This window comes from Felis catus, chromosome D1, assembly GCF_018350175.1.
Source record: "Felis catus isolate Fca126 chromosome D1, F.catus_Fca126_mat1.0, whole genome shotgun sequence".
NCBI lineage: Eukaryota > Metazoa > Chordata > Mammalia > Carnivora > Felidae > Felis > Felis catus.
In genome coordinates, this window is record NC_058377.1 from 26,543,380 (window position 1) to 26,568,836 (window position 25,457).

General features: G+C 40.0%; 1 protein-coding gene and 1 non-coding gene across 2 annotated transcripts in view; both read left to right on the top strand.

Annotated features, from left to right (window-relative positions):
• Positions 1–213: 213 nt before the first annotated feature.
• The window catches only part of TMEM45B (transmembrane protein 45B), a 40,339-nt gene continuing 15,095 nt past the window's right edge, over positions 214–25,457 (top strand). Inside the window, exon 1 of the mRNA XM_023239301.2 lies at positions 214–507. The gene's annotated coding sequence lies outside the window, so the exon portion shown is untranslated. The remainder of the gene's footprint in view (positions 508–25,457) is intronic.
• LOC111556798 lies at positions 21,674–21,784 on the top strand. The gene has a single exon (XR_002736524.1). It is a non-coding gene; the product is annotated as a U6 spliceosomal RNA (small nuclear RNA).

Genomic DNA, 25,457 nt, shown 5'->3' on the forward strand with positions numbered 1-25,457 from the left:
TCTGTCGGATGAATGAATGAACTCATGTGACCCCAAGCTTAAACCAGAGAACTGGACTCTCGTCCAGGATGGGACACCAGTGCCTGCCTTTGCTGGAGGGAGATCGGTGACTAGTTCGTCGGTGTGTTCACCGATTGCGTCGCTCGGTAAACAGTCTTCCTTGCGACAGCCTCTTCGCCACAGTCCTCGCCGCCTCCCAGGTTTCTGTAATTGCTTTGCATCATAGGAGGTCACGGTTAGTCGCAGTTCGCCCTGGGTGCCCAGGACCCCGCCCCTGTTGGAGCACACCTTAGGGCGTGTCTTGGGCCCCGGCGGGAGTGTCGGGGGGCGTGGAGGGAAGTTCGGGCTTAGAGCCGGGAGGCTCCGCACGTTCTGCACCGGCGGGGGGAGGCGGTCAGTCTGCGGTGGGGAGGGCAGGCAGTCGCGCTGCTGGGCCAGGCTGGGCCGGGCGCTCGCACCTGCTGGGTGGCGGCCGCAGTCGGCGCAGGACGGAGGCGCTCCGCGCAGGTGAGACGCCGCCACGGGCCGGGGGCTCGGACTCCGCGGACGCCGGGCCAGGGGAGGGGGCCTCCGATGGGGAGGGGGCTCGGACAGGGCAGGGGGCGCTCGGAACGGGAGGGGATTCGGCGGGGGGAGCGGGCTCCGGCAGGGCAGGGGGAGGGGCTGGACTGCCCGGGAGCGGTGCGCACCTGGGTCGGGTCGCCTGCGGCCCTAGGATGAAAACTGCTGCGTCCCCAGCCAGTCAGGTCGACCGTGTGGCCAGGCGAGCGGAGCTTCGGAGGGCGAAGCCCCTGCCCTCCATTCCACCAACGCCCCTCTCCCCCCCCCCCACCCCACCCCCGAGGACCCGAGGATCCGGGGACACCCGGCCCATGACCGCTCCTCTCCAGCTCCACACCGCCGTGGGCACTTACCTCCTACTGTCTGTCCTTTTAGCGCCACTCCACAAACACCGCCAACCAGATACTTCCTTAAACCAGGAAGCCTAGAATTTAATAAGAGGCGATTGACTGATAAAGTTTCCTGGGTCATGATTTAGCTCCCACTAATACTTCAGTGGGTAGAAACGGATGTCAGGCGCAAAGAGGTAAGATTAGCAGGGGTTGGGGAGGTTTACACTGGACCTAGAAATAGTTTTAGGGGACCCTGCCTGGGTGCAGAAGAATAACCTCTGGAAACGTAATCTAGCCCTAGATATAAGAAAGATTTGCATTTCAGCCTTTCAAAGTTTTAGCCAGCTACCTCTTCTAAGAGTCACAGAAGTGACCATTTCCTTCACGTCTTCCACCATTTCCCTCAGTGAGTGCCATGTTCCTCCCCATCCCTGACCATTTGCCTCATTGCCCTACTCCCCGCCCTGTTTGGCTCATAAAGTGGCATAAGAATTTTATCTGTGTCTTTACATTCACTTTAATAGGTAGTACAGCTTATCATTCCTAAGAAACATGTACTCTTTGGCCAGATGTGCAACCTGTTCAATTACAATCCGGGGTTTGTCCGTGTTAAATCACGTAGGGGAGACTCCTCATACACTCTGAGAGTCCAACATAGTTCTTCATGGACTGAGAGTTCATGGGCTCAATAAGGATGTAGCTACCCTCTGTTCCTAGAGTTTCTGAGAAAGCCATGCAATTGATACGAAAGCTTTATTGAATATGGTTCTCTGATTTTCCAAGGGAGAGTGCCTCACATAAGCAGAAGGGAGGCATTATTTCTGGTTGTGCCACTAATGGTTCTGGTATTAGGAAAGCCAAGCATTCACTTTCCTTTTAAAGGACTTTGATATCTTCTCACTTGTTCCATGGGAGGCACAGTATCACCACGTACTTATTTCATGTATTCTGTGGGTTCTGGAATTGGTTGTGATGGCCCAAGTGAGACTATCAAAGCTCGCGTTGACACCAGTGATTCTGTTTGGAATGTTCCCCAGTATGTCCTTGGTGTGTCTCTTGCCTAATCTTAGCAAATGGAACTTTGAGATAGGATTTGGCAAGGGCTGGGGGAGAAAAGGAGTGAAGAGAAAGAAAGACTTCTCTCTTGTCTCCTTACCACCTTCAAGTTAACATCGGCTGCCATGTTTAAATGGTCAAAGTACAGGGGCGCCTGGGTGGCGCAGTCGGTTAAGCGTCCGACTTCAGCCAGGTCACGATCTCACGGTCCGTGAGTTCGAGCCCCGCGTCAGGCTCTGGGCTGATGGCTCAGAGCCTGGAGCCTGTTTCCGATTCTGCGTCTCCCTCTCTCTCTGCCCCTCCCCCGTTCATGCTCTGTCTCTCTCTGTCCCAAAAATAAATAAAAACGTTGAAAAAAAAAATGGCCAAAGTACAGAAATTGCTTATGTTGGTTATAATTAAAGGATTATCTCTTTCCCTCAAATGCATTTGTTTGTTGAAAGTGGGTAAGGGCAGTTTTACCACATGTAGAGCCTATTCCATAGCCAAATTTCCTGTTATTGCAAAACTTTTTATAATTGTCGGTAAGAGAATAGAAGTCACCACTCTGTCATCCACTAATGGGCATGTATGAGACAGATTTCAAATCTGTATTTGTTTCTATGGACAGGTCATGAAACAAAAACTAGATCATGTACAATACTATGCAATATCCAATAGGAACAATTAGAGGCTGCAAGTAAGTACTAGAATCCCCACACATCATTTGGACTCAGCTTCCCTTTTAACAGTCTTCTCCCCCAAACCTTTACTGGGGGGCTAGAAATAAACAGAGATTATTTGAATTTGAGCTGTTTTTGTTTCTCTTGTCTGTTCTGTGTGAAAATAAAATGGGTCACAAGGTGCACTACTGAAGGGACAAAGAAACTCAAAAGATCTTTTTTTTTTTTTTTTTTAGTTTATTTATTTATTTTGAGAGAGAGAGCAGGAGCAGGGGAGGGGCAGAGAGAGAGGAAGAGAAAGAGAATTCCGGGCACGCTCCTTGCTGTCAAGAGTCAGACGCTCAACCAACTGAGCCACCCAGGTTCCCTGAAACTCAAAAGATCTATCAGCCTTCTGTGATGAAGAATTTAAGCTGAAGATACCAAAGTACACTCATGTATTTCCCTGTGGAATTTAGATATCATAAACCATTATTGATACCACGGCAGCTTTAGAGTACAAGGCGATTTCCATAAGCAGCACTGTGAGGAAATAGTAATAGCTTATTTCATAATTGAGGAAACTGAAACAGAAATACTGAGTATCTGGCCTGAGGTTATCCAGCTGTTAAATGGCAAAGCCAACCTTAAGCCAGAACTTCTTCCGTAATACCTCAGCTCCCTACAGGGGAGCTCTTTTGTTTGCTTGTGTAATTTGGGGGTGAGGAGTTGTCTGTGATTTGTTTTTCCTGAACATTTACTTACCATACTCTCTGACTATGAACTCTTAGAATCTAAATTTAGGAACATTCTTGTTTGGTATCTTTCATGCCCATCTTTGTTCATCGTAACTGCAAAAATATTTTAGAGCTGCGGATAGCCTGAAATATTTATCATGCCCGATCTTTTTGTTTCTTCCGAGAACAAAAGGGGATTCAGGAAAAATTAAGCAAGTACCCAAACCTACTTGGCTGAAGAACTGCAGCTAAAACCTAGGCTTCCCGGTGTTCAGACTCCTGCTGTTTCCAGCATGTGGCCCCTCAAGGATTTCCTAGATACATAAGTCAGGTGGTTCAGTTTTGGGTCTGTGACAGCAAACTATAGCCTCCCTGAATCCTGGACTCAAATATCCGTAGATTCTCCTACTCTAATTGGATTCCACAGTCCGTGAGAGAAAAAGCCTTTTGGTCTGGCCCATTGTGTTTTTCTGAGCACAGTGCCCGTAGTGGACACTCAATAAAATGCGTTCAATACTTACCAAACAAACGTTTGAACAAGGAGGAGATGTCATTAGGACTTCATTCAGCTACAAGTAACGGAAAACCCTACTACAATAACTTAGTAAGTAAGGAGTTTGTTTTTCTCAAATAGCTGGATGCCTGGGGGTGAGAAGCTGAGGATTGGGCCAGATTCCTCTGTCTTCCTGCACCACCATCCTTAGCATGCACCTTTTGTCCTCACTGAGAGACAGGCACCTCTTTGTATCAGAGAGGGCTTACCAGAAAGAAGGGCAGAAGGAAGGGCAGAAGGCATGTACCAGCTGAATCTGTCCTTGTTTTTATAATAATACCACTCTTGAAAGTTCCACCCAATAGACTGCTTATACCTCATTCATATAAGAACTCTGTCACATAACCACTCCTAATTATAGGAAAACCTGAGCAAATCTAGTGTTTTAGTCAGCCATGTTGCCAATATAACAAAATAGGGAGTCTGTTAAGGAAGAAGGGGAAAATAGATATAGGGTAAGCAATTAGCAGCATCTGCCATAATATGTTTTATGAGTCATTGACTCTTTGTTTCTATATGGGTTGTTGTTGTTTTATTTTTATTTTTTTATTTTTATTTTTATTTTATTTTTATTTTATTTTTACCTGTTGTTTTTTGGTTTATTAAAAAAGCAATAGATAATGCAGTGGATGTAGGGGAACTTTTTAAAATTATAGATTCCAAGGTCCACCCCCAAGAAATGCTGATTATTTAGGTCTGGAATGAGTCTATAAATCTGAATGATAAGCTGGCACTCCAGATAATTTGAACACTGGTGGTCACAGGATCATAATTTGAAAAACATTGAATTGGGGCTAGTTTATCAGAGGCACCTTCATTTTATTTCCAAAGGCTTTCTGTCTCATCCCTCTTGAGGCTGTTTCTAAATTTTGGTCAACACAAATAAATGGAGAGTCTTAAAAGTCACAAGTTCTACAAGGCTTTTACCGAGTCTACACAGCTACCTCCCTAGAGGCAATGACTTTCAGTTTCTCATCTATGTTTTTCTCACACTTACCACCATATTCCCAAGTAACATGCTAATACTGGCTATTTCTCATTCTTTTCCCAGTTCTAGATAGTATCTATTGACATTCTACCAGGGAGGATAAAGATGTAGCTCTCTTATACCCTCATTATTCTCTTTCATATTTGTTTCCCTTTCTTGCAAGGTCCTAATATAGTTATAGCCTATTTTTTTTTGATATAGCAATGTTTAGTGTTTACATTATTATGACTTTTTCCAGCTATGTGATACACCATGATTTCTACACTTCCTTTTTTGTACAACCTTTCTCTATACCTGGAGTTAGTAATTGCTACCTCTTCTTCAGTTGCTTAGGTTTTTTGAGTACTCATTACAATTCTGACTCAAACTTTGACAGGATGGTAAAATTCCTCTCAGTAGAGAGTTAAGCATCAAGTAAGTTGTCAGTTTGATATGCTTTTCTTGGAAGCATCCCTGCCCAGCCCCCTATTCTCTGAGACTGGTTATTCTGAGCTCCTTGTTGCACTGGGAGCTTCCTTTGCTACCACCTTGTCAATTGTACCGGATTCCTGTTTCTTGGATTCTGTGCCCTCTCACTCCTTGGTCTTGCTGGAGCATGGCTTCCTGAGAAAAGCCACGTGGAGACAGAGGCAAATTTATCCAGGAGCTGCTGAAGTTCACATTTGCAGGCCTCTGTGAGGGCTGCAAACTGTTGAAAGTTGACAAGTGGAGAGGAAAAGCCAGGTCGCCATCATGAAGCATTTGGAGCACATTTTCTAAAAAGATTTTAGAAGAAAGAGCCATGAATCTCCAAGGTTCCCATTTGTTGTGATTTCTCTTCTCAATCTAAATAAATATTCACGTTCACACCCAATTTTGTGTTGGTAATTTTATTATTTTTTTCTTAAAGAGGGCTCCCCAAATTATAGAAGATTCAGGCCCCCCAGGACCTGGCTTTTTGAGTCTTTGTACATTTATGATGTCATTTTTCTTCCATCATATTTGATTGATGGTTTGGCTGGATATAGGTTATCAGTTGGAATTAATTTCCCCTCAGAATGTTGAAGGCATTCCTCTGTTTTCTTCTCCCTTCTTATCGCTCAGTTGAGAAGCTGATGCCATTATGATTTCTGATCCCATGCATTTTTTTTTTTTTTCTGTCTGGAAGTTTGTAGGGTTTTCTTTTGTTTAGTCCTCATGTTCTGATATTTCACAATGTTGTTAGTTCATACTGGTTTGGGTTTTTTTCCCCCCAGTCATTGTTTTGGATACTTTAAAGGACTCTTCAATCTAAAAATCATATTCTTCAGTTTTCTTCTGTCGCATAATTTCCTCTGTTCTTTCTGCAACTTAGATGCTGGATCTCTTGAATCTTCCCTCTTGGTTTCTTATCTTTTCTATTTAAAAAAAAAACTCTAATCTTTTAGTTCTAATAAATATTCCCACCCTTATATTAAATTTTTACATTTCTATCATCATATTTCTAATTCCCAAGGACTTTTATTTGGGTGGGGTGAGGCGGCTTTCAAGAAATTTTTATAGCATCCTGCTCCTATTTTATGGATGCAGTATCTTTTCCTATTTCCCTGAGAATATTAGCTCTGATTTTTTTCTAATTTTGAGAGTATCCCGAATGGTGTCTGTATATTTTCAAAGGCCCCTTTTTTTTTCTGTTGTTTCTGTTCTGCCTTTTATGGCAGAAGCTTTATTCAACTGTCCGTGTTTAAGAATGGTGTACCGGGGCGCCTGGGTGGCTCAGTCGGTTAAGCGGCCGACTTCGGCTCAGGTCATGATCTCGCGGTCTGTGAGTTCAAGCCCCGCGTCGGGCTCTGTGCTGACAGCTCAGAGCCTGGAGCCTGTTTCGGATTCTGTGTCTCCCTCTCTCTGACCCTCCCCTGTTCATGCTCTGTCTCTCACTGTCTCAAAAATAAATAAAATGTTAAAAAAAAAAAAAAAAAAAGAATGGTGTACCAAAAATGCCAAAATGTGTAGTCTGTGAGTGTGGCTTGCAGATTGTGAGCTTCATTGTAGGGCGATTATCCAGAGCAGGCTTTTTTGATGGCTCATTATTGTGTCTCTAGCAGCTTTCTAGTCTAATCAGTTTCTCATCAGGAAGACCCCATCTCTAGCCATTTATTCCTGTTTGAGAAAAGACCATTAGTAAGTTTGATTTATTTATTATGTAATCCATTTAATAGGAAAGGTTCTTGTTTTGAGTGGGTAAGTGGTAGTTTAGGATTCAAACATTTAGAATTTAGTTCTTGACTCTGCCCCCCCCCCCTTTGAAGTGGCTGCCTCTGTGTACCCCTGTGTTCCTCTGTGTGTCTTTTGTCAGCAGCAGGGAGACAATCAGCAGTCTTCCATGGAGACTGAATTCTTTTCTATGAAAAAGCAAGACGCTCTGGGGCACCTGACTGGCTCGGTTGGTAAAGCATGTGACTCTTGATCTTGAGGTTGTGAGTTCAAGCCCCACACTGGGCATAGAGCTTACTTAAAAAATAAATAAGTAAAAATAAAAAGGCCTGAGATTTTAGTGTAATAAAAGTCTTGTAAGCACAAGTACGACAAATTGTTTTGGAATAACCATTTGCGAAACATTTATTACCCACCGGCGGAGAAATACTTAATCCAGAATAAGTTAGGGCCTTTGGAGAAGCTCCATATGATGCCAATATTTATCTTAATCTTAATAATGACACTTAGAAGAATATTTAATTAAGATGGAAAATTATAGTTAGCTTCTTATTTCTCTTTAAGAGGTTATATTGAGAAAATATTTTCCTAATACCTCCAAAGAATGTCTTAGTTACAGAATTTGGGAGAGAATTTCTGCCCTTGAAGGTCACCCTGCAAATCTATACTATTTTCTTTCTTTGCTTAGCCTGACATGTGATACCCAAAACTTGGGGCAGGGTCAGCACTTTTTCTTTGCTGGGAAAGTTTTAGATCACAAAAAGGCACCAGATAATATGTGTCACAGGAATGATTCCTGACTTAGCTTTCAAAGACATCTTCATCAGAAAGCCTAGGCATTAGATACCAGATTTTGTACTGTTGGCTCTTCCTTCTCAGGCACCTTTAAAGAAGACAGCAAAGCCCGAAGACTGGGGCCCAGCCCTGTTATCTCTGTTTCGCCATCACTTAGAACCATGCCTGATACATAAGAGGCCCTAGATAAATTGACTCCATTACCCATTTTAAATTAACTCTTCCTACTTGTCCCCTTGATGTTTCCTCTGTTTCCTTTGCATCTTTTTATGCCATTTTTTTTCTGGAAGATGATACCTCCTTCTCAAATTTGATGTGTGGAACAGCTGTTGGAAAAAAGACTGGGAAGATCTTCTACCAGGACTTCAGGTAGAATTTCCAGGAGTGACAACTCCCTGTATCATCTTACTGAAGATGTAATAATTTCTTGGGTTATCACCAAACACCCTACATCTGGCACCATTTTTAATCACAGTTCTATTTGGATGTTTTTTTCTCTCTTGTTCCATGCCACTCTTGTACTGTCATTTGCTTCCTTCCACTCTCTTTGGTCTGGCCCCCACTTTGACCTAGACTTTCTCCTTGTTCCGTTCTAACATTTTTTTTCTGTCTCTCCTCCCCTACTGTCATTTATCTTCTGGTATATTTTGCACAAAGCACACTGATGTACTAATTTCAGAAGACCTATCCTGCCTATCAGGTGGACACCTGTTTAAACTAACCTAGACCCAGGATGAAAAATCTCTCTCTTCTGGCTGTTTTTGAGATAATTTCTAGACTTTTTTCTCACTGGGATTGTTTATTTTTATAGAGAACAAGAACTAAACTACAAGATCAAATGATCTTGTAGATTAGTGTTTCTCAAATGCTACCACTCACCATAGAACTTGTATTCTCATGGCATGGAGGCTTGGCTGAAAACAGCATGGCATAAGCTATAGTCTCCCTTAATGCTAAAAAAATTTATGCTACCTTCAAATACATCTTTTTAGTTGTTGTTGTTGCTGCTGCTGCTGCTGCTGCTGCTGCTGCTGCTGGTTTTTGGAAAGAGAGCATGAGCAGGGGAGGGACAGAGAGAGAGAGAGGGAGAGAGAGAATCCCAAGCAGGCTCCATGCTATCAGCACAGAGCCCCATGTGGGGTTTGATCTCACAACCTTGAGATTATGCTCTTGAGCTGAAATCAAGAGCTGGATGCTTAACAGACTGAGCCACTCAGGTGCCCCACATCTATGTTTTAACATGAAAATAATTTTCCCCAAAATCTTAAGGTGAAATTGATAATTCTATGATGGTAACCATGTTGGTCATGTGATTTCAGATATTTTGACTGTTGGGGCTTACCTGTACACCAGTCTGAGAGGCATGATCTCTTAAGGACTAGAAGATCTCTCAAGGACTCATCTTGCTCTAAAAATTATATGAAAAAGTAATGATAGCAGCACCCTTAGAAATGACTGGATTCAGGAGCTAGTGTCCTCATGATTCAGGATTATGGCTAGGTTGATTTAGTTCAGTTCAGATCAAGACCTGTTATTATATGGCAAGCTTTATGGGAACTTTATGGGAAAGTTTATGGGAACTTTAACACGAAGTAGATAAGATCTCTGCTCTTGAGGAGCCTATGGTCTAGTGAGTAAGACATGTAAATGTGTAATTTTAATATAACAGGCTAAGTGATAAAAATCAAGATATGCGTAATGTACTATGCTAGAACAGAGGTGGGGCCATAGCTTAGCCTGGAAGTTCACAGAAGGCTTTCTAGAGGAGATATGGCACACCTATTGAAAACTGAGAAAAGGGAAGTCACGCGAAGAAAAAATGGAAAAGACACACAAGGTGGAGGGAATAGCATGAGCACTGTAAGGTTTGTGGTGGGGACAGATGAGAGATGAGGCTTGAGAGACAGGCCAAGAGCCACATTCTGGGCATATGCAATGCAAAGGGGCATGGACTACATCTGGGTGGTGGTTAGTCAGTGAAATGTTTTAGATTCTATAGTGGCGTAGTCAGATTTACATTTTAGGCAGATGACTCTGGTAGCAGAGTGGAAAAAGGATTTATGGATGGCAGGATTAGAGGCACTGCAGTGGTCCAGGCAAAAGACAATGAGAGCCTAAATGAGATAACTATCGTAGGACTAGAAAGGAAAAAGAACATCAGAAAATTTGGGTAGCCAAAATAAGCAGAATATTTTAGTCTCTTGGGGAATTGGGACACTGCAGGGCAGAGAGAGGGATAAAAGGGAGTCTCAGATGAGTCCTAGGAATCTGGCTTTAGAAGTAACTGGATGTTAAGCCATTGCCAATCTGGTGGGGAAAGAAGATGACGAATTCAGTTTGGGACATGTTGACTTTGAGGTGTCTAAGAAGAATCTACATGTTTTTGTGTGTCTGTTGGTTTAGCAAGTTGTTAGATATATGAGTTTGAAACTAAGGGCAAAGGTCAAGGCTAGAGAAAAGAGTCATCAGCGTGCAGGTGGTAATGGAACTATGGGTATGTATGAGTTCTTGCCAGAAGAAGCTATATAGAACAGTGGACCAAAGTCTGCTCGTGTTTAAGACACAGGAAAAAGAAGAGGACCATTTAAGGGAGAAAAAGAAGATTACAGCAGATGAAGGGAGCCAGGAGAGAATAGTATCTTGAAAGCCAAGAGCAGTAGATAATTCCAAAAATGAGTGACTAAGGGATGGTGTCAGCTACAGAGTAATGCAGGAACAGAAGGGAGGTCTACTCAGATAATATTTTAAAGATTTCCACTGATGAAGCAATATGAAGAGATTTGGAGACACCTGTGAATGTAATGTTAGTGTCATGGTGGTGAAGGAGCAGAACTAAATGGAGACAGCAATTGTATTTCCAGGTTTTTTCATGAAATTTAACTGATTTTGACAATGTTTGATTGCAATACACAAACCATCAAAATCCCTTTCTATCCAAAGACAATTTCATTTAAGTGGTAATTTAATTCAATAATTAATGACTTTCCAAATAATTTTAATATTAGAAACTGTAATTGTCTATAAATAAACCTATTATCAAAGGCATTTTGGCTCTGGACTAGGTGAGATGGTGAGAAAAAGATCCACCTATTTTGAGAACATATGTAAAAAGTTTAAAAATTTGCAAAACTATATGTTGTTTGGAGATCATGTATGTACTAAATGTATGTAGTATAGAGCAAGACAAAAGTGAGTGACTGCTAAACACACAATTCAAAATGATGCTACTTCTCAAGAGGGAAGTCAGGGAAGCTATCAAGGATGTGTCAATAGGAAGCTCCAAAGATGTTAGTAATGTTCTGTTTCTTAAGCTGAGTCATGCCACACAGCTGTTATTCTTTACAACTTTTATATACATTAGCTATATTACTTTTATGTTTGGAATAGTAAATAGGAAGAGAGATACACAATGGTTCTTCAGGGACCCAGGTCCAAACAGAATTTTTTGTTTCTTTTTCCTTTTTCTCTTATTATTTTGTGTGAAAAATTCTTGGGCCTGATTATAGTTGACAGGAAGAAGGCAACAAAGGGTGAGAGAAGTTCATGAGTGCTAGAACTCAGAGGACACAGGTGAGGATCCAATCAAAAGCACAGATTAAAGGGCACCTGGGTGGCTCAGTTGGGTGAGTGTCGCCTCTTGATTTCAGCTCAGGTCATGATCCCAGAGTCATGGGATCCAGTCCCATGTCAGGCTCCACGCTGAGTGCTAAGGGCTGCTTCCATAGTTTGACTATTGTATTTATTTAATGCTGCTATAAACATAGGGGTGCATGTATCTCTGAATTAGAATTTTTGTATTCTTTGGGTAAACACCCAGTAGTGTGACTGCTGGATCATATGGTAGTTCTACTTTTAACTCTTTGAGGGACCTCCACACTGTTTTCTAGAGCAGCTGCACCAGTTTGTATTCTCACCAACAGTGCACAAGGTTTCCTTTTTCTCCACCTCCTTGCCATCATCCATTTTTTCTTGTGTTGTTGATTTTAGCCATTCTGACAGGTGTGAGGTGATATCTCATTGTGGTTTTGATTTGCATTTCCCTGATGATATGTGATGATGAGTATCTTTTCATGTGTCTGTTGACCATCTGTATGTCTTCTTTGAAGAAATGTCTGCTCATATCTTCTGCCCATTCTTAATCACATTATTTGGTTCTTGAGTGTTGAGTTTTATAAGTTCTTTATATATTTTGGATACTAATCCTTTATGGATATGTCATTTGCAACTATCCTCTCCCATTACATAGGTTGCCTTTTAGTTGCCTTTAGTTGTGTGATTTAGTTGTGTTTCTTTGCTGTGCAAACACTTTTTATTTTGATGTAGTCCCAATAGTTTATTTTTGCTTTCATTTCCCCTGCCTTAAGGTACCTAACTAGAAAAAATAGTTGCTACAACTGATGTCAGAGAAATAACTGCCTGTGCTCTCTTCTAGGATTTTTATGGTTTCAGGTCTCACACTGAGGTCTTTAATTCATTTTGAATTTATTTTTGTGTGTGGTGTAAGAAAGTGGTCCAGTTTCATTCTTTTGCACTTTGCTGTCCAGTTTTCCCAGCACCATTTGTTGAAGAGACTGTCTTTTTCCCCGTGAATATTCTTTCCTGGCTTGTCAAAGATTAATTGACCATATAATTGTGGATTTGTCTTTGGACTTACCATTCTGTTCCATTGACCAATGTGTCTATTTTTATGCCAATACCATACTGTTGATTAGTACAGCTTTATAATACAACTTGAAGTCTGGAATTGTGATACCTCCAGCTTTGCTTTGCTTTTTCAAGATTGCTTAGACTATTCAGGGTCTTTTGTGGTTCCATACAAATTTTAAGAGGGGTCATTTCTTATTCATTTTATTATTTCCTCAGCACCCAGCATATTTAATGGGATCCCATTAAAAAAAATGGGGGCGCCTGGGTGGCTCAGTCGGTTAAGCGTCCGACTTCGGCTCAGGTCACGATCTCACGGTCCGTGAGTTCGAGCCCCGCGTCAGGCTCCGGGCTGATGGCTCAGAGCCTGGAGCCTGCTTCCGATTCTGTGTCTTCCTCTCTCTCTGCCCCTCCCCCGTTCATGCTCTGTCTCTCTCTGTCCCAAAAATAAATAAACGTTAAAAAAAAAATGGAAGCAGGAATGAGACCATCTTTTGCTTAGAAATCTAAACTCACTTGGGAGGTAACTGAGCTCTTATTCATGGAATTTTGTTCCACGGCATCATGAACTCATGCCAGAACAAGGCTCAAATTCTTATTCTGGTTTTGAGCCTTCTGACCAAGGACCTACCTACCAACTTACAGAGAAAATAACAATGACAGTAGTAGCTATAAATTTTTTTAAAAAGTAACAGACTCCAGAGTTATTTAAGGGCTCCCAGGCTACTATAGAGCAGGGATACTCTGCCTGAAGTTCAGGACTAAACCATAGTCACATCAGCCATGGGCCACAGAGAACTTTCAACTCTGTACCTTGTGCATTTACTACTAAGCAGCTCATAGAAGAAAACTCAGAGAACTTTCAACTCTGTACCTCTGCATTTACTACTAAGCAGCTCATAGAAGAAAGCGGGAGGTATTAGGCTTGTTATTTGCAGAGTAACAGAAAGCTGAGTCAGGCAGGGTTGGTTGTATTCCAAAGTAAACTCAGGCCAGAAGCCATTTAAGTGTTTCTGTTGGCAAAGACAGATTCAAAATAATATTCTGTGTTCTCCCCATTACCTATTTGCCTACTGACCAAACACATATCCCATTTCTATTAAAAAGGTATTCAGGGGCACCTGGGTGGCTCAATCGATTAAGCATCTGACTTTGGGCCAGCTCATGAGTTCAAGCCCCACATTGGGCTCTGTGCTGACAGCTCAGAGCCTGGAGCCTGCTTCAGATTTTGTGTCTCCATCTCTGTCTCTCTGCCCCTCCCCCACTCATGCTCTGTCTCTCTCTCTCTCTCCCTCCTTCAAAAATAAATAAACATTTAAAAAAATGAAAAAACCCACTACCTTCTCCAGGGTCAGGTAAAGGTTCAACATAACTCCCCTCTCCCCACTTGAAGTTAGTACTAAAAGATACAGCAGCCTTAGTTCAATAATTATACTTCTCCTAAAAGAGAAACCAGGTTTCTCCCCCATTAATTGTGGGAATAAGTATGAGAACACCAGAGAAGAGAGGAAACTAATATTTGTTAAACACTTACTATAGTTAGCTGCTAGACATTCTCAGTTAATCCTCACAAGATGCTTCTGAGGTAGTGTTAAGGTCCTCATTTTGGAAGAAAGGGTACTGAAAGGGTACTGAGAGGTTAGGGAAGTTGTCCATGACCTTACCAGTAAAAGCAGCAAAGATTGACGCTCCATAGTTTGTGCTCTTTCTATTATATGACTGTATTTCCCCCTTAAAGGAACATGTAGCAATCCAGTTTCCTTTAGGGAAATTAAGGAAATAGAATTCACCTGAACTAATATAAAACTTGACTTGCATCTTTCTAACTTAACCTTCCTCAGGCCCATTTGTGAGTTGGTTTATATCCTTTCTAGAGATTCTTGGGCACATAGGACTACAATGTCTGGTTGATTTGACTTCTAAGTATACTGTTCTGTTCATTCCCAACCTAAGACAATTTAAAGGTTTAATGCATTCCAGCCATGGAAGAGAATGACATTAGGTCTTTCTTGGTAAAGAAAGTGGGAATGGTAGGGTAAAGAGAGTAAGAAACATTATCTAGCTCGATTCTGACCATATGGATGATTGGCTACACCTGCTTCTTAGTCTAGGCATGTACTATTTGCTCTGTCTGGAGCTTTACGCACACTACCTATGTTTACCTGTTTTTCAAGGAAGTTTTAGGGACACTTCCCTCTATAATCTTTCTCCTATTTCTCCCAGGCTGAGTCAGAGTCCTACTTTCATTGTCATAACACTCTGCACACTCTATTAAAACATTTAATATATGTGTCATAATTGTTGAATTACTCATTCTTTACCACAGTTTCATCTTATTGTAGGCAAGGCCCTTCTTTGAAGATTGATGAAATCCATTTTCAAGAGTAGAAGGTAGACAAAGGCACTAAGACAACTCAATGGGGGAAAGAAAAATCTTTTCAACAAATGGCTGGGACAATTAGATATGCAAAAAATGAAGTTGGATCACTACTTCACACCACATACAAAAGTTAATTAAATGGATCATAGACATAAATGTAAGAGATAAAACTGTAAAAATCCTAGAATAAAACATAGGATTGAATCTTCATGGTCTTGAGTTAAGCAATGGCTTCTTAGATATGACACCAAAGCACAAACCACAAAAGAAAAAAATATAAACTGACTTCATCGAAATCAAAAGTTTCTGTGATCCAAAGGACACAATAGAGAAAGTAAAAAGACAACCCACAAAAAGAGAGAAAATATTTTCAAATCATATATCAGATACAGGACTTGTATCTATAATATATAAAGAGTTATTACAACTCAACAATTTAAAAATTTTTTAAATGGGCAATGAATTTGAATAGGCATTTCTCCAAAGAAGATATACAAATGCCCAATAAGCTCATGAAAAGATGCTTCACATCACTAATCATTAGGGAAGCAAAATAAAACAAAACAATGAGATATACTTCACACTCATTAGTATGGTTAAAATTAAAAAGATGAACATAACAAGTGATGGGAAGGATGTGGAGAAATTGGAACCTTCATACACTGCTGGTGAGATGGGAAAATGGTGCAGCCATTTTGGAAAAGAGTCTGGTTGTTCCTCAAAATGTTAAACATAGAGTTACCATATGACCAAGTAATTCCACTCCTAGTATATGCCCAAGAGAAATGAAAACATAGGTACACACAAAAATTTGTACACCAATATTCATAGTATCATTATTCATAACAACCCAAATATCCATCAACACGTGAATGGATATTATATGTCAACCATACTTCAGTTAAAAATATAAAGGATTGGGCACCTAGCTAGCTCAGTTGGTAGAGCATGCAACTCTTGATCTCAGGGTCATGAGTTTGAGCCCCACATTGGGTATGGAGCCTACTTAAAACATAAAACTTTTTAAAAAATTAAAAGATTAAGATTTAAAAACCAGATGAATGGATAAACAAAATGTGACATATCTGTACAATGCAATATTATTCAGCAATGAAAAGGAATGAAGGACTTTTACATGCTACAACATGGATGAACCTTCAAACCATGCTATGTGAAAGAGGCAGAGATATATGATTCCACTTAAATGAAATATCTAGAATAGGCAAACTCATGGAGATAGAAAGTAGATTAGTGGTTGCCAGAGTCAGAGGGGTTGAAAGGAAATGGAGAATGATTGCTAATGGGTGTGGGATTTCTTTCGGAGTTGATGAAAATGTTTTAAAATCAGATAGTGGTAATGGTTGCACAACTGTGAATATACCATCAATCACTGAATTATATACTTCAAAGGAGTGAATGTTATGGTATATGAATTATATGTCAATAAGGCTGTTATTTAAAAAAAGAAAAAGAGAGAAATAGCAAGAAAGCATTGAGACTTCTAAAACCATATGAGGGCGATTTTCAGATTCATTAAGAAAAACTGTCCCAGAAATACAAAGCAGCAATACTTAGTAAGGTTGTTTAAACCTTCAGAGTGTCTTCTTTGATACATCTGATTTGTCTTTTGTAGTGATTTAGTAATTAAATCTACAAAAGTATATGGAAATGTCAATTAAGTGATGAATAAATAAAATGTGGTATAATGGGCTGAATTATGCTCCCCATCCCCCAATTTATATGTTGAAGTCCTGATCTCCAGTATGTCAGAAGGTGACTATATTTAAAGATTATCTCTTTAAAGAGATAATTAAGTTAAAATGAGGTCATCAGGGAGGTGTCTAATCTAACTGTTGCCCTTATAAGAGGACACAGGCACACAAAGAGGGAAGATGTATGTGAAGACACGGGGAGAAGACAGCCATCTTCAAGCCAAGGAGAACTTGGGCACCATTTCAAAAGATACAATGTGTCTATCTGGTATCAGAAAGAAAAGGCACGAGTCAGGACAGTTCCAGATACAATTTGCCAAAATAGTCTTTGGCACCTGTTTGGTATAAATTCTACCATTCTTACAGCATCATAACTTCTTCCTTTGATATGATAAAGCTTTCCAATATTTTTTTTTAATTTTTCTTTTTTTTAAATTTTTTTTTTCAACGTTTATTTATTTTTGGGACAGAGAGAGACAGAGCATGAACGGGCGAGGGGCAGAGAGAGAGGGAGACACAGAATCGGAAACAGGCTCCAGGCTCTGAGCCATCAGCCCAGAGCCCGACGCGGGGCTCGAACTCACAGACCGCGAGATCGTGACCTGGCTGAAGTCGGACGCTTAACCGACTGCGCCACCCAGGCGCCCCCCATAATTTTTCTTAATGTTTATTTATTTCTGAGGCAGAGAGAGAAAGAGCATGAGTGGGGGAGGGTCAGAGAGAGAGGGAGACACAGAATCAGAAGCAGGGTCCAGGCTCTGAGCTGGCAGCACAGAGCCCAACACGGGGATTGAACTCACAAACCGTGAGATCATGACCTGAGCCAAAGTTGGTCGCTCAACTGACTGAGCCACCCAGGCGCCCCTTTCCAATATTTTTTTAAAGAAACTGCAAAAGCCTGAGTGTCCTACCCATAACATGTTAACCTCATATATATGTGTACGACTCATAACAACTTAGGTTATCCTAGATAAAAACAGTCCACGAAGCTTAGTGGCTCATTACAACAACTGTTTATTTTTCCTATGCCATGTGTTCATCATGGCTTGTTTGGGGCTCTGCTCAATGTCTCCTCACTCTGGGATCTAGACTGATGGAGAAGCTACTGTCATGAACATTGATAGTAATGTGGTAAAGGGAAATGTGTTCTGAGAGGTCTGGAACTGCCAATTAATTATGTGTTTCCTCCCAGCACTAACACGTCACTTCTGCCCACAACTCACAAGACCCCACCCAACGACAAGGGGGCCAGAAAGTGCAATCATACCATGTGCCTAGAAGACAGAGAGCCAGAAATACTTAATGAATAGTGTTAAATACCCTCAAAGTAGTCTTCCATTTTGCTTTCCCTGTTCATATAATCATATACCTGTATACATATGTAATACATATATGCAGGACATTACCTTTGTTGTTTAAAATGGAGTCATATTATAAGTAATAGTTTTTTCCATCTTGCTTGTCTCAGCCAGCTCTCTCATGGAAAACCTTCTAGAACAGCTGGTATAGCTCTACTTCATTCTTTTTAATGGTTACATAATATCCCATGGTGAAGATAAATCATAATTCATTAAGTATGTATTAGTAAGTATGAAAGCCAAGTCCTTGGTTCTAATGTTGGAGGGTGCTGGTTGCTAAGCCCAGGCACTCAAGGAAGAAAATAAAATTCATTTTTCTTCTTGGTTTTGAGTCTCTCACTCATCTAAGATACATCCTATCCTTCCACTATGTGTACTTTCTTCATCTAAAATAAGGGAAAATTCAGGCTTTTTTTTTTTTTAAAGGCCCATATCACGTTTTATTTTTAACTACAGGCAAATGACATTGGCCATAATTTTTCATTTCTTTTGCTCCCTCTCTCTATGTCTATGACTCTTTTGTCCTCTTCTTTCCTTGTCCCCTACTCTTCCTTACTCTTACCCGCATTTTCTCTTCTGGACACCATCAACCTGTCTTCATTTCACTTACCTCAAATGAAAAATAGAGAATATAGAGGGGGGAAATGGCTAAAGATAAGGAGGGCAAGGAAAAGCATGTCAAACCTCTTATTCAAATGATGTTCCTTTTCCTGTGATCTCCTTAGACATAACACGAACCACTAGTCTTCTTGGTTGCCAGCTTTAACTCAAAGCTACCCCCTCTCCACGGCTGCCTGGATGGCTCAGCCCATTAAGCATCTGACTCCAGCTCAGGTCACAATCTTGCGGTTCGTGAGTTCCAGCCCGGCATCAGGCTCTGTGCTGGCATCATGGAGCCTGCTTGGGATTCTCTCTTTCTGCCCCTCCCCTGCTCATGCTCTCTCTCAAAAAGAAAATAAACACTAAAAAAAAAAAAAAAAAAAAAAAAAGCTCCCACCTCTCCAAAACACTCAATCTTCCCTTCACACTCCCATGCTATCTCACACAATATCAAAAAAACAATGAATATATTAAAATAAGAATGTTAGGAAACTTTTCCTTGCAGAAGTACTTTCTGATGTTTCTTCTCTGTGGGTTTTCCTTAGATTGAAATATTTTGTACCATGTAATTCTTGGCAGCTTACCCCTTGAGTATTTGCTTTTTTTTAATTTAATACTTATTTTTAAATTATTTTTTTAAGCTAGACTTCTCAGGGACTTAGCCTGTTTGAATGGTGTTATCAAAATTATCAGAAGTCTAAATTTTTATTCTTCTATTTGAAATTAGTTATTACCTTGTTTCTCCTTATTGAAACTGACCCATCCTGTATTTCTACCACATGTCCTATGATGTAGCTAAGCAAATAAACTAATCTAATTGATTAATGGAAGAAATCTACCTCCCTGCTCCTCTCCCTCACCAAATCAAGGTATTCAGCTTTCCAAGTAGCATAAGTAAATTTAGAAACAGTTTCTACAGACATGCTGTAGGCCCTACCATCCACTGAGGTGCATCTTAAACCAGGTAAAAGGGAAGGGTGGGGTTTGACAAGTGGTATGCACTACAGAAAGACAGACAAGGACTCTGCCTTTATTTAGGGTACCGCTCCTCAGAAAAAAATGAGAAGGGACAGGAAGGATTTGCAAAGCTGGTTTTTCTGCACTTCTGGCTAGGAAGACAAGGTAGTATAACAGGCTGGATCTTGAGAGGGACCTCGGTTAAACGTGAAAAGAAAATGGAGGATTTTAAAAAAATATATTGATCAGTGGGGCACCTGGGTGGCTCAGTCAGTTAAGCATCCAACTCCGGCTTAGGTCATGATCTCACAGTTCATGAGTGCAAGCCCTGCATCAGGCCCTGTGCTGACAGCTTGGAACCTGGAACCTGCTTTGGATTGTGTGTCTCCCTCTCTTTCTGCCCCTTCCCACTTGCACTCTGTCTCTCTCTCTCAAAAATAAATAAACTTTAAATAAATTTTAAAAAAATATATTGATCAATATAGGGTCTTAAAAAAAATGAAAAAAAGAAGGGGAAGAAGGCCTTCCAGTTAAGGCAGAATGAATAGGTAGGCAGTTTCTTTCTGCAAAAAAACTAAAAACAAGCCAAAAAATTGTATAAAGCTAGACAATTTGTCAAAACCAGCCATTTCTGGGAACTGGTAATGAACCAAAGTCAGACAACAAATTGAGAAGCTGTTGTGACTTTGTTAAATTAACATTTGCTAAGAAGGGTGCCCGGGTGTCTGATGGTGAGTCTCTGTTCAACAAGATACTACTGAAATAGAGAATTTTATTACTCCCAGGTCCTGGAGAAGGTACAAGTCCTGCCTCTAGGGGCCATACGGGGAGGTCAAGGCAGAGTACACATGGGGACTGTGGCAGGACCTGGTGCACATACCTTTACTGGGACCCACAAATAGAGCCCTTAAGATCCCCAGGTAAGTCTGGGTTGGTCAATTCAAACAAGAAAGAACAGGGTTTTGGTAAGCCTCACAGGGGTCTTATTTAAGGGCTACATAAGGAGAAGGCCCTGAGAGGAGGACTGTTTGCCACAAGGGCCATTGGGGAACTCATATCTTGAACACGTTTACTTGTGGCCCTGCAGCTGTTATCTAGGGCATGTTTGCCCCTGCAGGCCACCTGGCTACACAAAATGGAGGAGACAGCAATATTATAGAGTAGTTCAGCTAAACTCTCAACAGAAGCTTTTATTTTTGAAAAGCTACTAGATCTTCAGGTAACAACAGTTGGAGACTATGGCCTTGTTGCCTGGGGCTGCTGCCATTAATTCCCTTCACTCAAAGACTTTTAAGTAACTTGGTGCTAACCACGAAAACAAATAGTTTTGCTGCCAGGGGAAACAGACACGGTTCAGGGTAGTGATTGGGAGGTTGAAAATCCTTGGCTCAATGGGTTAAACATGGGAATGAACAGGGAAAGGGAGTCAGAAAAAATAATTGAAGAATTAATGGCTGGAAACTCCCCAAGTTTGATGAAAAATATTAAATTATAGACCCAAGAAGCTCAGCCAATATAAAAACAACAACAAAAACAAAACAAAAAACCTACAAAATGAATAACACAAAGATATGTCAGAGTCAAATGGCTGAAAGGCAAAGATATCAAGAAACAAATTTTTTTTTTTAATTTTTTTAACATTTATTTATTTTGGGGAGATAAAATAAATATCTGTGTTCTGTCAGCACAGAGCTGGATGCGGGGCTCAAACCCAGGAACTGTGAGATCATGACCTGAGCTGAGGTTGGAGGCTTAACCAACTGGGCCACCCAGGCGCCCCAACAAGAAAATTTTGAAAGCAAGAAAAAAAGTGACTCACTGGGAAATAACAGTATGAGTAATAACTGATTTCTCATCAGTACCATGGGAGGTCAGAAGCCCGTGGAATGATATGATCAAAGTGTTGAAAGAAAAAACTGCCAACTAAGAAGTCTATATCCAACCTAACTAGTCTTCAAAAATGAAGATGAAATAAAGATATTTCCAGAAAAGCAAAACTGAAAGAATTCATTGGTAACAGAACTGCTCTATAAGAAATATTAAAGGATATCCTTCATGCTGGAACTAAATGAGATTAGAGGGTTATTCAAATGCACAGGAAGGAATGAAGAGCACTAGAAATGGTAAATATGTAATTAAATTTAAAGACTATCTGTCTCTATTTCCTGAAAAATGTAAGACTATTTAGTGCTCACTTCAGCAGCACACATACTAAAATTAGAATGATACAGCAAAGATTAATGTGGCCCCTCCCTGCACAAGATTGACACACAAATTCGTGAAGTGTTCCATATTTTTTTGTTGCATTACTATATTGTACACCTAAAACTAATATAACATGTCTGTTAACTATACTGGAATTCAAATTCAAAATTTAATAAAAAAGTAAAAAATAAAAGGCCTATTTAAAGCACTAATTGCAATACTGTTGGTTTATAATATATATCACATACTTATATTTATTTATTGACTGTTGATATGTATAGCAACAATAGCATGATGAAGGGGGTTGGGAAATGAAACTATAAATTAACAAAGCTGCTATATTTTACCAGAATTAAGTTAATATTAACCTAAAGTAGACAGTGATGCATACTGTAATTCCTAGAGCAAGCACTAAAAAAGAAAAATAAGGTTTCAAAAACACAGCTTAAAAAAATGAAAAGAAGAATTAGAATAGTACATTAGGGGCACCTGGGTGGCTCATTCGGTTGACAGGTTGACTTCAGCTCAGGTCATGATTTCGCAGTCTATGAGTTCAAGCCCTGCGTCAGGCTCTGTGCTGACAGCTCAGAGCCTGGAAACTGCTTCGGATTCTGTGTCTCCCTCTTTCTCTGTCTCTCTCCTACTCGTGCTGTGTCTCTCACCCAAAAATAAATAAACATTAAAAAAAATCATTTATACACAAAAGACAGCAGTAAACAAGGAACAGAGGAACAAAAAAGGTCTGAGAGAACAAGTGGAATTTGAAATTAAAAACACAACATTTACATTAGCACCCCGCAAAAAAGAAATACTTGGGGTACCTGGGTGGCTCAGTTGGTTAAGCATCCGACTTTGGCTCAGGTCATGATCTTGCAGTTTGTGAGTCCAAGCCTGTGTCAGGCTCTGTACTGACAGCTCAGAGCCTGGAGCCTACTTTGATTCTGTGTCTCCCTCTCTCTCTGCCCCTCCCTGCTCATGCTCTGTCTCTCTCTCTCTTTCAAAAATAAATAAACATTTAAAAAAAATTTTTTAAAGAAATAAGCATGAAGCTAACAAAATAAGGAGAGGAAAACCATAAAACTCTGATGAATGGAACCAAAGAACTAAATAAATGGAAAGATAATCCATGTTCATAGACAGGAAGACACTATTGTCAAGATGTCAGTTCTTCCCCACTAGATCTATAGATTAAATGCAATTTCAATCAAGATCCCAGAAAGTTATTTCATGGATGTTGACAAATTGATTCTAAAGTTTATATGGAAAGGCCAAAGACCCAGAATAGCCAACAAAATAGTGAAGAACAAAGTCAAAGGACTCATGTTACCCAATTTCAAGACTTATGTTAAAGCTATAGTAACCAAGAGAATGTGGTATTGGCAAAAAAAAAAAAAAAATAGATAAATAGATCAATGAAATATAGGGCCCAGAAATACACCTTGATCAACTGACCTTTGACAAAAGAATAAAGGCAACACAATGGAGCAGAGATAGTCTGTTCAATAAATGGTGCTAGAACAACTGGATATCCACATGCAAAAAAATTAATCCAGACACAGACCTTACACCATCACAAAACTTGAAACTTTTGTTTCAACCAAATGCACCATAAATCTAAATGTAAAATGCACAGCTGTAAAATTCCTAGAAGATAATATAAAAGAATACCTAGATGACCTTGTATATGGTGATACCTTGTTAGATTAACAACACCAAAGACATTATCCATGAAAGAAGTAACTGATAAGGTGGACTTCATTAAAATTAAAAACTACTGCTCTGCAAAAGACAAAAATCAAGAAAATTAGAAGACAAGCCACAGACTGGGAGAAAAATATTTGCAAAAGGACACATCTGATAAAGGACTGATATCCAAAATAACTTAAAACTTAAGAAAAAAAAAATTTAATGGGCCAAACCACCTTGACAGACACTTCACCTAAGACATACAAGTAAGCATATGAAAAAATGCTCCACATCGTAGTATATCATCAGGGAAATGAAAATGAAAATGATGAGACAGCATAACATACCTCCTGGAATGGCCAGAATCCAGAACACTGACACCAGATGCCGGGGAGGGTGTAAAGTAACAGGAACTCTCATACGCTGCTGGTGAGAATGCAGAATGGTACAGCTGCTTTGGAAGATAGTTTGGCAGTTCCTGCAAAACTATCCATACAATCCAGCAATTCTGCTCTTTGGTGTTTACCCAAAGGAGATAAAAACTTATGTCCACACAAAACCTACACACAGATGTTTCTAACAGCTTCATTTATAATTTCGGAATCTTGGAAGCAACCAAGATGTCCTTCAGTAGTTGAGTGTATAAATAAACTGCGGTATATCCAGACAATGGAATATTGTTCAGTGCCAGAAAGAAATGAACCATCAAGCCATGAAAAGACCCGGAGGAAACTAAAGTGCCTATTAGCAAGTGAGAGAAGCCAATCTGAAGAGGCTACATACTGTATGATTCCAACATTTGACATTCTGGAAAAAGCAAAACTATGGAGATAATAAAAAGGGGTGGTGTCAGAGGTAGGGGAGGGGGAGAAATGAATAGGCAGGGCACAGGGAATTTTCAGGGCAGTAAAAATACTCTGTGTGTTATTTATAATGATGGATACATGTCATTATAATTTTGTCCAAAGCCATAGAATGTACAACATCAGGAATGAACCCTCCGGCAAACTATGAACTTTGGGTAATTATGATGTGTCAATGTAGACTCATCCTTGGTTTAAAAAAAAAAAGCACCATTCTGATGAGTGGTATCAAAAATAGGGGAGACTATGCACGTGTGCAAGCAAAAGGTGTAGGGGAAATCTCTGTACATTACTCTCAATTTTGTTGTTGTTTAGAGCTCTAAAAAAATAGTCTTTTTGAAAAAACATAAAAGAGACATAGAAAACAAGTAGCAAAATGTAACCACATTAATAATTACAATGAATATGAATAGATTAAGGAAGCCCGTTTTGATTATTTAAAAATGCAGAGATTGTCAGCCATGCAAATTCTCAAAGAATCTACCTTTTGTTCATATTTTGGGGAATAACTAGAGGCATATTAATGGAAATAAACCAGGACAGAAGAATAAATGGCATCCAAGAAACAGGGGGGTCAAAAACAGGAAAAGGCAAAGGGAATTTAAAAGATAGTGCCAAATGCTCCAGGATGATAGACAACCAGTCCAGTTTTGGGGACAGAGGATAAAAGGCCCTGGAAGAAAGGTCTCTAGGAATAAAGTGGAACTGACAAGTTTTCTGATGTTTGAATATCTAGACATTAATTTGGAGGACATTTGGCAGATCTGTTAGCTCTTTTGGGGAAAAACACAGTGATTAGGTATATGGGAAAGTAAACAAATGAAAAACAAGGCAAATATTAATTCCAGAATAAAATAACAATGGTTAAACTACAACCCATAATATGCTACTTGGATGAGCATGTATTCGTTCCACAAATATTTGAGTACTTACCAAGTCAGGACCTGCTGTAAGCACTGGGCTAATGGCAACAACAAAACAGATCAAATCCCTCCTTTCGGGGAGTGTACATTCTAGTGGATAGAGCTGGATGCTAAAAAGAAAATCAATATGCAATATCAGATAGTGATCCATGCCTTAAAGAAAATTTAGATGTACACCAGATAGCATTTGTTAGGTAATGATTGGCTGTAAATAATAAACATACAATGAATTCTTAAAAAAAAAAAAAAAAAAAAAAAAGAGGGAAGAGGAGGAGGAAGAGGACCAGGATGAGG